The sequence below is a fragment of the Cygnus olor genome, chromosome 2, assembly GCF_009769625.2.
Source record: "Cygnus olor isolate bCygOlo1 chromosome 2, bCygOlo1.pri.v2, whole genome shotgun sequence".
Classification (NCBI taxonomy): Eukaryota; Metazoa; Chordata; class Aves; order Anseriformes; family Anatidae; genus Cygnus; species Cygnus olor.
The window spans coordinates 5,113,729-5,127,772 of NC_049170.1; positions in this window are offsets into that span (position 1 = coordinate 5,113,729).

Consider the following 14,044-nt stretch of genomic DNA (forward strand, 5'->3'; position numbering starts at 1 on the left):
CAACATAATTTTTTACATGATTCTGCAGTCTTCTGCTATCGTTTGCTCTGCCTAGGTGGGATCTGAATTCTGGAGCTGTTACAAGGCAGGAGGCTGCAGAGTTTTGACTTTTAGGTCAGAGATCTTGTGAGCTGCTCCATTAGTCCACTATCCTAACAGGCTGTGGTCTCCTCTCCTCAAAGGACCTGATGAAGGTGAGGATCCATACAAAATAGGTCTGGCAGTGCCATGTGCCATAGACAGTATGTGCTTTTCCTAAGGGAAAAAAAAAAAAAAAAAAAAGACAGGAAAAAAAATCTTTCTGAAGTCTGTTGCAAAGGCAATGGCAAGCAACATTGTCCTGTAACTGATTAACCAAACATTCAGCTGATCCAGAGTACATATTTGCATTCAATAATATGGCCATTTAGTGCACCTTGTGACCTACTGAAACATGAATGAGGCTTTTCCCTTCCCTATATTTCACTGAAGTTTTCCCTTCCCTATACTTCACTGAGGTTTCCTTTCAGCACAGTAGTTGTTGTCTCTGGGCCCAGAAGTTTGTTCCTGATGAGCTTGGATTTCCTAGAAGAAACTCATACCTGCTTTGTGGCTTTCATTTTGTGTCCTTTCTAGAGCAGAAAATTTTCCAGTCCGGGTGGTAATCCAGGGGTGGGAGGGAAGGGGCTTTGTTTTCCTTTGTAAAGGTATGAAAAGTTTCACTTTCATAAATATTGATGGTCCCGGACTGCTGAGATGTCCTGTGGAGGTGACTGACAATGTTACACCAACATCAAGGCTGAGCCAAACTCCTCATTAACAGCTTTATGGACCCATGTCCAGCTTCCTTCTTGAGTTGGTTCAGGGTGGGAAATCAGCTGGTTCTTGTGTAGGATCATGTCTCACAGCTGGTTTGGAGCTGAAATGATGCAAGGCCAGCTTGTAATGGTGATAAGCTGCTGACTGTAATGGGATCCCAAACTAACTTAGATGGAGACCACAGCATTTAACTGACTGAATCCCACATTTAGTCCCAGGAGGAGGCAACAACATGTGCACAGCCATGTGTTTTCAGGTTGTGTACCCATTCCCACCAGCTTTCAAAGTTCTTGCTTTTTCTGCTTGGCTTTTTGCACCAAATAAGCACTACCTAGGTGTGCTGAAGCTTGCTACCCTTCGATTTGCAGTTCCCAGGGGCCCAATTCTGTTATTCTCGAGCCATCTGGTAGGAACCAGAAGCTCAGCCTCTCATCTGAGCCTCTAGGTCTGAACCCACAAGTCTGAATGGGCTGCCAGCACATCTCCCTGCTGCAGCGCTTCTCCCAGTTATACTCACTGTCTAAAGCAGTTTAGACAGGATCAAATGACTCTGCTGTAGAAATAACCCATCTTCCCCATAAAGGGAGCCTGCTGTGATCAGTCCCTTTGGAGAATCCATGCTTTGGGCATTTAAAGGCTGTTGAAATGAAACCTAGGCCGAGAAACACAGACAGACTGTAGGACCTAAGTGATGAGAATGGCTACATTCTTCCCCTCAAACTAATTTGAGTTTGTTTGTTCATTGTAGAACAATAAAAGAAATGCATATCTGCTCCCTTGCCTGTATCTGACTTTGAATAAGACTCTGAAAGACACAGTGGGAAAGAATTTGGGCTTAAAGCATGGACCACATAGAAAATGATTTATTTGCCTGTTTATATCCTGTAATAAAAAATACACAGACAAAACCTTCCTTCTTCCCTTCCTAAATCTCTCAATTTATGTGCATAGCTGGTTTATATAATCCCCAGCTCAGTCTGTTTAGAGCATACACGGTGTCTGAGCAATTGCAAGCACTTGGAGGGCTTCGGTGGCCCAGACGAGCACTGGCAGCCCTCTTACTGCAGGCAGGGAGCTGAGGCATGCACAGCCCCAGCTACTCGCCAAGGTCACAGTCAGAGCAGGATTTCAGCTTGGGAGGAGCAACCCTGGGAAGATCCTTGGCATATATGAACTTTGGAGAACCAAAGTCCAGGGGTACAAAGGACAAGGGTCTTGCCTATACCCTCCTTTTGTCCAGACAGACGGTTCCTTGAGTCAGGGGAACTCTCTTCCTACAAATTCATACCCAGCAGAGGATAACACTTCTTGAGTAACAGTCATCTTTACAACTCCCTGAATTCTATTTTAAGGGGAAGAAAAAGTAGCCAAGGTTTCCTGTACTTTGACACTGCCTGTGAACTGACACCCCTGGGATGCACCCTGTGCAGGATGTGTCGGGTGAGCTAAACTCCGCCAGGTCGGAGAGGGTATTGCAAATGGCAACTGTCCATTCGTGTCCCGGGGCAGAACTTCTCCCAGAAGCAATATAGCTTGCAGACAAGCACCTTGATGTCAAAAAGCAGGCTGGAAATTTTACTAGCCATCCTGGTCCTGCTGGCCAGCTAGCAGATGTATCCGCGTATCAGATGGGTTTGTGCCACAGAGAAATGTTGCAGCATGACTTCTCTCTTAACCACGAATAGGAGCTGTCAGGGTATCCAGCTGAGACTGAGAGCTGAGCTTCATGGGAGGGAGGGCTGGAATCAGCTTTCCAAACTGAAGGGAGGATAAAGCAATGTCTTAGTGAGAAACCACACAAAAACAGAGGTTGAAGAGGGTGGGCAGCCTGTTGGTAGTCAACCTACTGAGTTAATCTCTGAGCCTGACAGTACGTGAAGTGTTTGCCCTCACATCTCTCTACGAGGGTGGGGAGAGGCTGTCCCAGACATGTAGACCCGTGGATTGTCTCTTTGTTGCTCAGGGCTGCCCTCACTTTTTTTTGCCCAGCTCACACCTGGCCTTTTCTTCCCCTTAAGTCAGACATCTCTGTAGTGCTGCTGAATGGTGGGGGCCAGGTCATCCATTTGGGCAGTGGTGGACCAGAATAACCAATTCCACCATGTAAATTGATTATTTAAATCCCACCAATCTCCATGAAAGCTGGGTGTTTGCATTGATAAAATGGATGCTTCTAAGTCCCTTTTCTTCATTATCTTTCTTTCCCCTTTTCTTCATTATCATAAGAGCTTGAAACATATTTAAAAAGAAAAAGGGAAACCAAAAGGATCTGGTAATTGCCTGACTCCAGAGAAATAGAAGAACAGCAGCGAACCTCGTGGCTCTACCAGTGACAGCTGGGAGGTGTGGTTTCCTTTCTCTCTGGTCAATGGTACCAAAAATACCACATCCACTAGAGACATGCAATTCCTTGTGGAATTTGAAGGAAAGCTGACCCTAAGGTTGAATGTGCTGACCTTTACGTATTCTGCTTGACTGCATTTTCTTCCTGAGTTAAAAGAACTTTCCAAGTATTTTCAGTGATGCATTTTGTCTGCTTCTCATTTTGTTCTCATATTCAAACTATTGCGCTCTGACTTCAGTCACTGTAGATACAAGAAAAGATTGCCTTGATATATCCCTACTGATGCTTTACCACACAGTGATTCCAAGTAAGTCTCCAGAGAGACTGGGAAGGATTCCTCCAGCTTGTTGTAAAACCGATTGACTGGGAACAAAGGAGTCCAGTCTTCCACCAAGACCATCCCTGGAGTAAGCAACATATTCCATTGAACACCTGTGAAATTCAATCTCAATTTTAGGAGCCACCACAAGGAAGATCCAAGCTTAATGTTCTTTCCAGTTATTTGAGCTGTTTGTGTCCTTGCTCTGCACTGATGTCCAGAGCAATTGGGTTCCTCTCTTAGGCACTATGTCTTTAAAACTATGTTAGCACTAAAAATCAAGGGAGTGATGATGTCTTCCACTAATCTTTGCTAAGCTGCAAAAACCAGCATAACAACTAATTCAGGTCTGACACGATAGTCTGAAATTTTCCTTAAGGCGACCACATCCCTGCCAGACATTGCAGCTTCTCTGTTTTTTCCTTGCCGTTCATTCAACATGTCACCCCAGAGGGAGATGCTAGTGGACACAGTAACAGGAAAGCACAAATAACCATCGGGCTGAGAGGAGCAGCCATACACCTAGCAGGCACCAGATCCAGGTGGCATCAGGCTTACAGGAGACCTCCGTGTCTCTAGAGCTGTAGCAAGAGGCCAACTGGGGCATCTTATGGCATCAAAAATGCCATAGTCTTTATGATAAGCAACTGAGTTGCACTTTATTAGCTGGTCATCTGCATCACGCCTAACCACCAAGAAGTATCAAGTCATCCCCACCTGGCTCATGTGGAGATACCCCCATGCACAGACCTAAATTCAGGAGTTTAATTTGCTCACTGCATTGCAGCCATGGGGTGGTTATTTCTCAAACTGTAGAGGAGATGACTGTACCCAGGAGAGTGTGGGGATTGCTATTAGTATTGTTCACGGGAATCTCTACTGAGAAGAGTTAAAGCCTCTGGTCCAAAATAGGGCTTGCTAGTCTCCAGTTATAGGAAACTCTCCACATGCCTGTGTTAGGAAGCATCTCATTTGGTTCATCTCCCTTGTAGTTGCCCACCTCTAAGCTTGTCAGCCTGGTCTTCCTTTTTCTCTTAATAATTCATATCTACGTAAACAAATCTAGGTAATAGAGACCCACACACCGTTCATCCTGGGGCTGGCATCCAAAATAAAGCAGATAAATCATGTCTTAAAAGCGCCTGCTTCTGTCCATTGACTGAAAAGGGTGAGACAAGTGCAGAGAGAGACCCTTGCCCTGCAGCCATCAAAGGGGAGGTGAGCTGGATGCCACCGCTGGTTCCTGACCCATCCCCACCCTTGGGTGCACAAAGGAGCAAGGAGGAGCTGCATGCACAGCTCGGGAGGGGTCTTCTCTGCCTTCATGCTGCCCTAGGGGGGAGCGAGCCCACCTGACAGCTTGCTGCCACCTGGGAGCCAGGCTGGGAACGAGAACCAGACAGTGGGATGTGAGACCCTGATTCACAACAGTATCAATACCTACGCTGCACAGAGGGCTTCCCATCAGCAGGTCTCAGTGCGCCTCATGAACAAGGTGGCCAGTGGTGTCTGAGAAGTTACCCGCGGTCGCTTCAAAGCCAAACAATTCTCTGGGGTCTAAACCCCGAACTGGTCCCACAGGTGCCTCCTGAGCAGCCCAGACCCTGACCACTCCTCGTATGTGTTGTTTTGGGTCAGATCTGGCAGCTGTCTGGATGCAAGCACAAATTCAGGACAGGACTTGGAGAGATGATGTTTCTTCTTGGTGAGGAGGCTAACCCTGGGTTGGTCTGCCTCTTCTGAGCTTCTTCATCCTCCCAGCATGACAGGCATAAAATCCTAACCCATAAGAAAAAAAAAAAAGAAAAAAAAAAAAAAAAAAAAAAAAAAAAAAAAGACCCATTTAAACCCATTCTGACCCAGGGCCTCCACATATTCCAAAGCAGCTGTAGCCCAGCCTGCCCTGCCACACGTGCCATTCCCATAGCCCTGAGCTGCAGCCACATTTCCAACCAGCAAACAACCATGCACTAGCAGGTTTTTAAGCACGTGGTGCAATTGCTGCTGCTGCCATGGCCGGTGTGCGTGCAAAAGTCCTGTTGCACACCCAGTGTGTAGCTCTGGAAGGTGCTCAGCAGCTTGGTCATGCAGCCAAGCAAGATGTACGAGCCCAAGCCAAAAGCCTGGCACAGCTGATGCTCTACGGCAAAATGCTTTTCTTCATCTGCTCCCTTGTGCTTATCGATTGGAGTATTAATAAAAAATGTGTTCAAAGCTCCCTCGGCTTCCGAGATTACTTGGGAATAGTCCAACGCTCCAGCCGCAGCCACGCTTGTATTGTGGGGACTGGGGGATCAAAAGCATTTTAAAATGGCCTTGCTAATCAATCATCAACAATTGGGTAAATTAAGCCCTGCAGTCTTTCTTTTTGCGAGCGAGGGATCTGCCGGACGTGTCTTTAATGAGCAGATTCCTATCCCTTTAATGTTCCTTAATACCTTTCAAGAGGAAATGAACCACGGGGAGACTTTGTTGGTGGAATGAGAGGAATGCAGATAACTGCTGCCGCTGCTTTCTTACACCTCGGGCTGCGCGGCCGGCGTGCTGGCCCCAAACCCTGCCCAGACAAGGGGCACGGGCTCCATGGCAGGGCAGTTTCCTTCCCAAGACCCCGATAATACCAGCTCTGCTCTGGCCAGTGTCACGGCCAAAAGCAGGAGGTTTTTGCCTCCTTGTTGCAAAGCTCAGCCCGTGCTCAACTCCCACGTCCGTCTGTGGGTAAGATTTGTTTTCCAAAGCCCGTCAGGAAGATGCACACATCTCCTGAGATACTGGCTGCAGAAGGAGATTCCTGTTAATTATTAACATGCCAGAGGCAATGCAAATATCACAGGAAAGCAAAGAGGTTTGGTCCATCCTGGACCATCTGGGGACTGCTGGCCTTTGTTACCTTTTCCTATAGCATGAGGCATGGCTCGCTTTCTAGGTCTGTCTTGGGGACATTTAATGAAGCCCCTATGACAGCAGGGACTTGGGATATGGAAGATGTCCTCTGTGTCTCTTTCTGTGGCACACTGTGTGATTGTGGACTTTTATTATAGGTCTTAAGTGTGTGGAATGGCGTTAGGAAGAGTTTTGTGGTCCATAATAAGTCTTGGCTATGAGATAAGAGGGTCTGCAGACCTTGCTCTACCCAAATACTTCTGTCACATCAGTGGCACACCAGTGTCACACCACTAAAAGCCAAGACACTAGCATTTCCCAGCCAGCTCCAGGACATGAGGAACTTCTAGGCATGAAGATTGTGCCAACCCACAAATGGTGCCAGCCTACAAAGAGACGGGGCACACAAGGAGACACTGCTGGATACCGGTGGCTGCAGAAGTGAAGGATTTGGATGCTTTAGACCCTCTCTAGAAAATCTCCAACATACGAAGGAAAACAATATTTAGGAATATATGAAGGAAAACACATTAGGATTACAGTGGTATATAGGATTACACGGTGAGAAGAGCCTCGGACCCAGTGACACGTTATGGAAATGTTGTCCAGCCTGACGTTGTGCATGGTTTAGGCAGGGGATTTAATTTCCCCAAAGGGAGCCCAGCTTGACAGCATTTTACCTCCTGAGTGCAGTGGCACAGCAATTAGCACATCAAGCATTTAGCGCCCGGCTTTCCCCGGGGAGCGGGGGCGGGAGGGAGCAGCAGAGCCAGGTTAACGCGAGGAGTCCGCGCTCTCCAACCACGCTGCTCCCCTTCCTCGAAGCCCCCCTGGCACATGCTCCTCTTGCACAGACACCTAGAATAAAAGTGAATTTATGAGACTTTGTCCACAAGCGGCAAAAGCCGCTATCGATTACTGCACAGCTCTTAAATGAGAGTAATTCACAACCCTCTTCGGTTTTGAAGGCAAGCTCTAATTTAATATCATTATGTCTTCATGCCCCCACACATTCCACTGTCTCATTCACTAAGCTTTTATTGGGCTCTGGATAATTTATGGCTGGATATGCTGCCTTTTATCTGACCTATTTTTAGCTATTTTTGCTTTTTACATATTTCTTTCCCTGCCATCACAACGGGCAATTAAAGTAAAAAGGTTTAAAAAAAAAAAAAAACTACACGATAAAGTTCCACCCTGCTTTAACCTTTATTTCTTCTCCTTTATGTGCTAGGGAATGCATTTGTTATTGCTACAGCATTTTGAGGACAAGAGCTTTCAATAAAAGCACCTTCCCAGATTTTATTTCTTCCATTTTTTCTTCATTTCTCCGAAGTCCAATGTGCATGACTTTGCCCCAAAATCTTCACTGATGACCCTGCTTGGGTTTCACAGCTGCTGAGTACTCCCAGCTTGCTTCAGTTTCCATCTCTAAATGAGGTCCAGAGACCTTCTGGGGCCTTTTCCCATGGGATTCAGGTGTCCTCAGACCCCTGCAGCCTCAGAAAAGGTTGTTGCTGGGCCTTGCTCAGGTTTGGACCCCAACATCTTCAAAGCTCTTTGGTGCCAAGTGAAAAACAGTGCTGCCATTAACCTGGGGGCAATATTTTTCTTTTTTCCTTTTTTTATTTTTTAATAAAGCATTTTGTTGTTTTATAATGCATTTAATTATGTAATAATAGAATGTATTACCATACATCATTATATTTTAAATTGAAGTTTTATTATTTCAGTTTTGAATTTTTAAATATTTCAAATATTTGCATTAATCAGATGGGACAACAGGAAAAATTAAAGAAAGGTATCAGACCTGGAAACCTGAAGACGTCCTTGTGCCCCTGATACTTTATTCACTTTTTCCAGCAATAGCAGGTGATCTACATACAAAAAATAGAAAATAGAAACCTAGGTAGTAATCTTTCATGATGTCTGGGTTGGAAGTAAGGCCATGTAATGGTGTATATTGGTCCCACTGACCTCCAAGCTACTTCCCAAATTTTTCCACCTCTCTTGTCCATGAAGTCTTTCCCTGGGGAAGTCCTTTGTTCCTGGGCTCGGGCACTGCAATTCCATGAGTTCACCGCTGCTCTGCAGGGACCAAGCCAGGGCTTTCACGGATTTCCAGGTTTGGCTGTCCCCAAAGTTTTGGTCATTGATGGCTTAGGTCTACCAGAGATGTCTGCCCTGATCTGTGGCTTGGTCCACCTGGATGTACAAACCCTTCTGCTTCAGGTATCATGGGATAACAGAGTTATTAGGGCTGGAAGGGACCTCAAAGCCCATCTAATTCCATGCTCTGCCATGGGCAGGGACCCCTCCCATCAGCCCAGGCTGCCCCCAGCCCCATCCAGCCTGGCCTTGGGCACTGCTAGGGATGGGGAAGCCACAGCTCCTGGGGGCAGCCTGGGACAGGGCCTCACCACCCTCACTGTGAAAAATCCTGTGGGGAAAGGCGATGCCACATGAAGGCTTTGTACGAGAGCCACAGAATCGGTCATTCAGCTAATTTGTCATCTGGCCATTTGGGTGCCTGCATCCCACCTGCAGCTGAGCCAGGAACCTTGGTGTTTCCAGCCTCACAGCATGGCTTATTTTCCCTGCCAGACTCAAGCCTGGTAAAAACACTCAAAATAACAGCTTTATCTGGAGGGATTTCCAAGCTCTCCGAGGCAGCATCTCAGAAGAGGGAGGGAAATGAGCTACGCAGCTTCACCAGCCGCATTCCCACACGTAACAACCATGACAGCACTGCTAACGAGAACCAAAAATCACGAGGCAGATTTCCCTGCTCCTCAGCCAACATGAAAAATCATAAGACTGGATTTGGAAAATCCACAGGGTTTTAAAACCTTGTATGTTAGCTGTTTTCACAGATGACTTTCGTTCGAGCAGCTCTCTCTTGTCACGAGGAAGAGAAACCTTGTTGGTTTTTTTTTTGTTTTTTTTTTTTTTTTTAAGAAAGGAAGAGAAAAAGTTCTTAAATTGCTGGATAATCACTGGGCTCCAGGAGCTGGGGCTTTGGAGGAGACACCACAAGAGGGTATGGGCAGAAGGTGAGTTACCTAGGGCATGCTGTGTGATGGAGCAACACTGTGGGTCTCTGATCACGCTACGAACAGAAGATAATAACCAAAAAATTCCGCCCTGAATGCTCTTATCCCACAGCAGTAAAATACGAAGAGGAAAATATGTGGCAAGAGTTTGCTCTTGTGCCTGCCTGCTCATTGTGTCTGCCTGGCAGCAAGGCACACCACGCAGGCTATTGTGCAGAACCCGCGCCTGCTCGACCCTCCGGCAAAATCTCACCTTGTTGGAATACGCAGCGAAAACACCATAAATAAATAATGTGCTTTGAAAAAAAAATACAACCTTAAACCATCTGATACCATCTGATTAGACCAGCCAAACGCTGTATTTAAGGGAAAAGAAAAAAGAAAATAAATAAAAGTGCTGGAGGCAAGGGGGAGCTGCTCAGGAAATCTCGTTAAGAGAGAGCAGCTCCCCAGCAGCAGCGGCGATGGCTCCAGCCCGCGCTCTTCAGAGCACCCACAGATATGTAAGAGGGAGTAAAGTGGTGTCAGGCACCTCAGATCATCAGAGGGGCTCTTTTATACTGTATGTTTCTTACCTACTAGCTTATATGGTTTCTTGTAGGCTGTATGGTGCTTGCTCACTAGGTTATACAGTGGTTTTTAAGGTATGTGAAGCTTGACTACTAGGTCATACAGGCTCCTGTAGGCTATATGGTGCTTTCCCATTAGGCTATATGTTTTTTTTAGGTTAGACGGTGCTTGCCCACTAGGCTATACAGATTCTTGTAGGATATATGGTGCAGAAGGTGCAGGAGCGAGCAGAGATGTTGCACTTAGCATCACTTGGAGGTGTTGGTACCCAGGTCGGTAAAATTACAATCATGGGTGGTACAACAGGTCCAGATCTCCTACGTGCCCCAAGAGCACATTTTGGGGTGTTCCAGTGCATGGGCCAGGCTGGCAGCAGGTGATGGGGTGGCAAAAATGGAGCAGTTTGGGTTCATGCTGCATGGGAGAGGCAAACACAGCTGGGCCAGAGACCCGTGAGCAGCCCCCCTTACACCCCTGCCAGGCTACAAGGGAGGGCCTTGCTTCCACCTGCAAATTAACTGGATATCTTATCACTTTTTAATTAAAAACATGCTTGTATATAATGTACTTGGACACCTACGAAACAGCATAAATAATAAATGCAAACAGTAGCAATTTATCGGTACAGCAGGGTTTAGCTGGATCAGTATTGATTCCTCTTTATGACTACATATTCTTACAGGGGAAAGATAATATATTTCTTACTCACACAGTGGTTAATTACTGCTTAAAATAAATCAATACTAACTGGCTAAGAAATATAACCCATTAGTTGTGCTTAAAATAAATTAGTTGATGCGATTTTCTCAGAACTGAATTTGGGGGGTTATTTACATTTTTAGGTGTTAGTAATTTGCGTCAAAGAAATCTTTGGCACTGATAACAAGCACTTCATTAGCTAATTAAGCTTATAAAGCAGCTCAGTGACTTGCTTAGTTCACTGAAAGTTCAGAATTAAGCTGACCAGAAATGCCATTATTTTAAAATTTGAAGTGAATCAATCAATTAAACAGGAAAAACCTTGCTGAAGAAAGCATTTATTTCAGCTGGGAAGAAAGCAATTTTTTTTTATTTTTTATTTTTTTTACTTTGAGAGATTTCAAACACTTGTAAAGGATAAAATTGAAGCAACCTTAAAAGCAAGAAAGGGTTTGTAAGTTAATTATTTTTTCTTGGTTTTCTAATCCCAAGCTGAAAAGCTCAGATTTTTTTGAATGTAATTCTTACAGGCTTGCTCTTTTTTTTTTTTTTTTTTTTTTTTTTGGCAATTCAGCAAAAGCTGACACAAATCTGCTGGGCATTTCTGGATAGCTGAATTTCTTTATTAAAAAACAACAACAACAAAAGTTTGGCTAAAAAAACCCTATCACTGTGATTTAGACCTCTTTGAATGAGAGAAGAGAACCTCATGTTCCTTGCTCCTAAAGTCTCCCTGTGCTTTGTGCTGAAGACATTATTAGGACAATGTTGTCCTACAGGAATAATCTGAAACCCATCTCAGAGCCTTACTGAGCCACTTTGCTCTCTACAAAGCACCTGAAAAGCACAGAAAAGGGGTGGAATTGAGCAGGAGGAGAGGATGAGGCCCATCCTGCCGCAGGCCAGAGCCAAGTGCTGCTGACGTATAGGGTGCCGTTTATCTAACATTAGATATCCACCGTAGGCTTCCATTCTCCCCTGGACCCCTTTATGATCAGTGCATAGAAGAGAAATAGGCACTTTTAGGACAAGATTTGCCTGCCCTAATTTGGGTGATGGATTTAGGAGAAGAAACTCACCCTGGGCCTGTTGGCTGAGGAGGCCGCCTGGGGTGGCCATTACTGGTGGAGACACCAACACTTGGCTGGGTGACCTCTACTCGTAACGCCAATACCTTGGGCCCTATCCAAGTCCAAACCTGAGTAGAAACACTCATGCTCAGCTTTACCTGCTCACCACCAGGGTGACCTATGGTGTTCACCGACCTCAGTGCCGCCGCTTCCGCAGGGCACATGGTGCAGGCAGGTAGAGCTCTGCTTAACTTCGTCAAGTTTCCTGGAAATTTCCACTTTGGCAGTGTAAGAGCCCATTTCTGCCGTCCCTTGAGGTGTGAGGAACAGGTCTGTCAATTAAAGATAAACCAGGCCCAGCTTGTTCACAAATATTTGGTCATTTCACCCCAGGTGGCACACAGAGCTCCAGGCAGGGGAGGAGGACTGCAATGGCTGTTCAGCTCCTCCTGTCAGCACCAGGAAGAGTTTGGGGATGGAAGAGGATCCCAAATCCAAGCAGAATTACATGAAGCTCAAAGGAGGTGAAATGCAAGGATGAATATGGAGGTTTGGCCAAGACTTTGGATCAGCAATACTTTTTTGACAGACGGCCATGTCATGGCCATGTGCCTGAACATCCAAGCATCTGGGGGCATGGTGAGGTTGGGAAGCCATCAGGTTGTAAAGTAAGCTCATAACCTCTGGATGATTTACACTAAGTCAATTAGAAAAATATCCAGATGTGATTTAAAGGCTTCGTGCATGGGTCATAAGGAAGTGCTTCCACTGGTTAATCATATGATCTGTTAAAATTGTGTCTTGTTTCTCCTCCTGATTTTTCTGGCATTAATTCTCACCCTCTGGTCACTGCCCCAGCAAGGCTGCAGAGCTACCTGCTCTCACAAATCTGTTCCTTACGTGGATATTGGCAGACCTGAAATATTAAGATATTAAATGCCTTATCATTTTCTGCTGGATAAGCCAAGTCAACCAAACAACTGAATTCTTCACTTTTATTATGGAGCAGATGGCTGCTCACAAACAACCTCAGAGGCTGGGTTTTGGTCCCATCCCATGGGCTAGGAGACTCTTGCAGGCTGCCAAATGGCTGAAGCCCTTGGATTTTCTGTGTCAATGAAAATGTTGAACCCTCAAGTAAGATGAAGAACATATCCCTTTGTTTTCAGGGCTAATCAGAAACCTGAGGTTCCTCATTTGTGAGATTAGCAAAAGCATCACCAGATCACAGGCTAGGAGCCATTTTCCAGCTTGTCCATCTTACCTGGAAGAAGCCAGGTACAGCACACTTTGAGAACCACTGTATTTTGTGTCCTTTTTCAGCTTTCACCATGCAACCCCAGGATTAGACTGTCCAGAAACATCTTTTGTAACATCCGGACAAGCTGCTGTTCCAGTGCTGCCTTGGTAGTGTGTCTTAGAAGCCACCAAAATGTGAGACAGCCCTTTCCCATGGGGTCGTGGAGTGGAAATACAAGATGGGTTGTTTGCAGTCACAAACAGAACTTGTGATATGATGTTAAAGCAAGAACTGGCTTGTAAAAGGAGGCGTGGAGTGAAAGAGCTCAAAAAGCCTGGCTTATCCTAACTCACCATGGAGGCAGCCCTGTTTCTGCGCTGCACTGCACTGAACTCTGTGGCAGATGGTTGAGAAGGTATTGTCTGGTTGCCCTTGGTTCAAGCAACCTCCCAAAGTGCTTTTTGCTGTAATTCCCTGTATAGCTACACAATCAGCGCTGCTCTGACAGGTGGTGGACTTGTAAACAGAGCACTTGGACATTGCCTAGCAATGCCCCGACGCACGATCCAGAGTCCTGCTCTTTGTACAAGTACCTTATTTTGCTCAAGTTTCTAAAGAGAAGAGAAATAACACAGCTTCTGTTTCGTAACAGAGACTGAAGGAATACTCAGATCCTGGTCTGGGTCTGTTGTTGCTCCTCCAGGTTTTGTGCCCCTGCGTAGTCCCTGGTAGCATCTAGGCAAGAAACTGCAGTAGTCTTTTAAATTAATTCTTGAGGTATGTGAGGTTACAAATATCTTTGTGGGTACGAAGCCAGACATCCCTCAAACCTTGGTTGAGAACTTGAGGATTGTGTTGTCTGGGGAAGGTTAAGCCATAGGAAAAAATGCAAGTGCCTGTGACTTCATGTGCACTGCACTAGCTGGAAACTAAACCATGCTGTCCTCCAGGAGCACCCAGGGCTGATGTGGGAACCCAGGGAGGAGGGAATCTGCTCTCTGCACTGGAGAGTGGAAACTGGAGGGGCCAAAGAAAGGGACAGCACCAAAGCAGGGTGGAGGATCCACC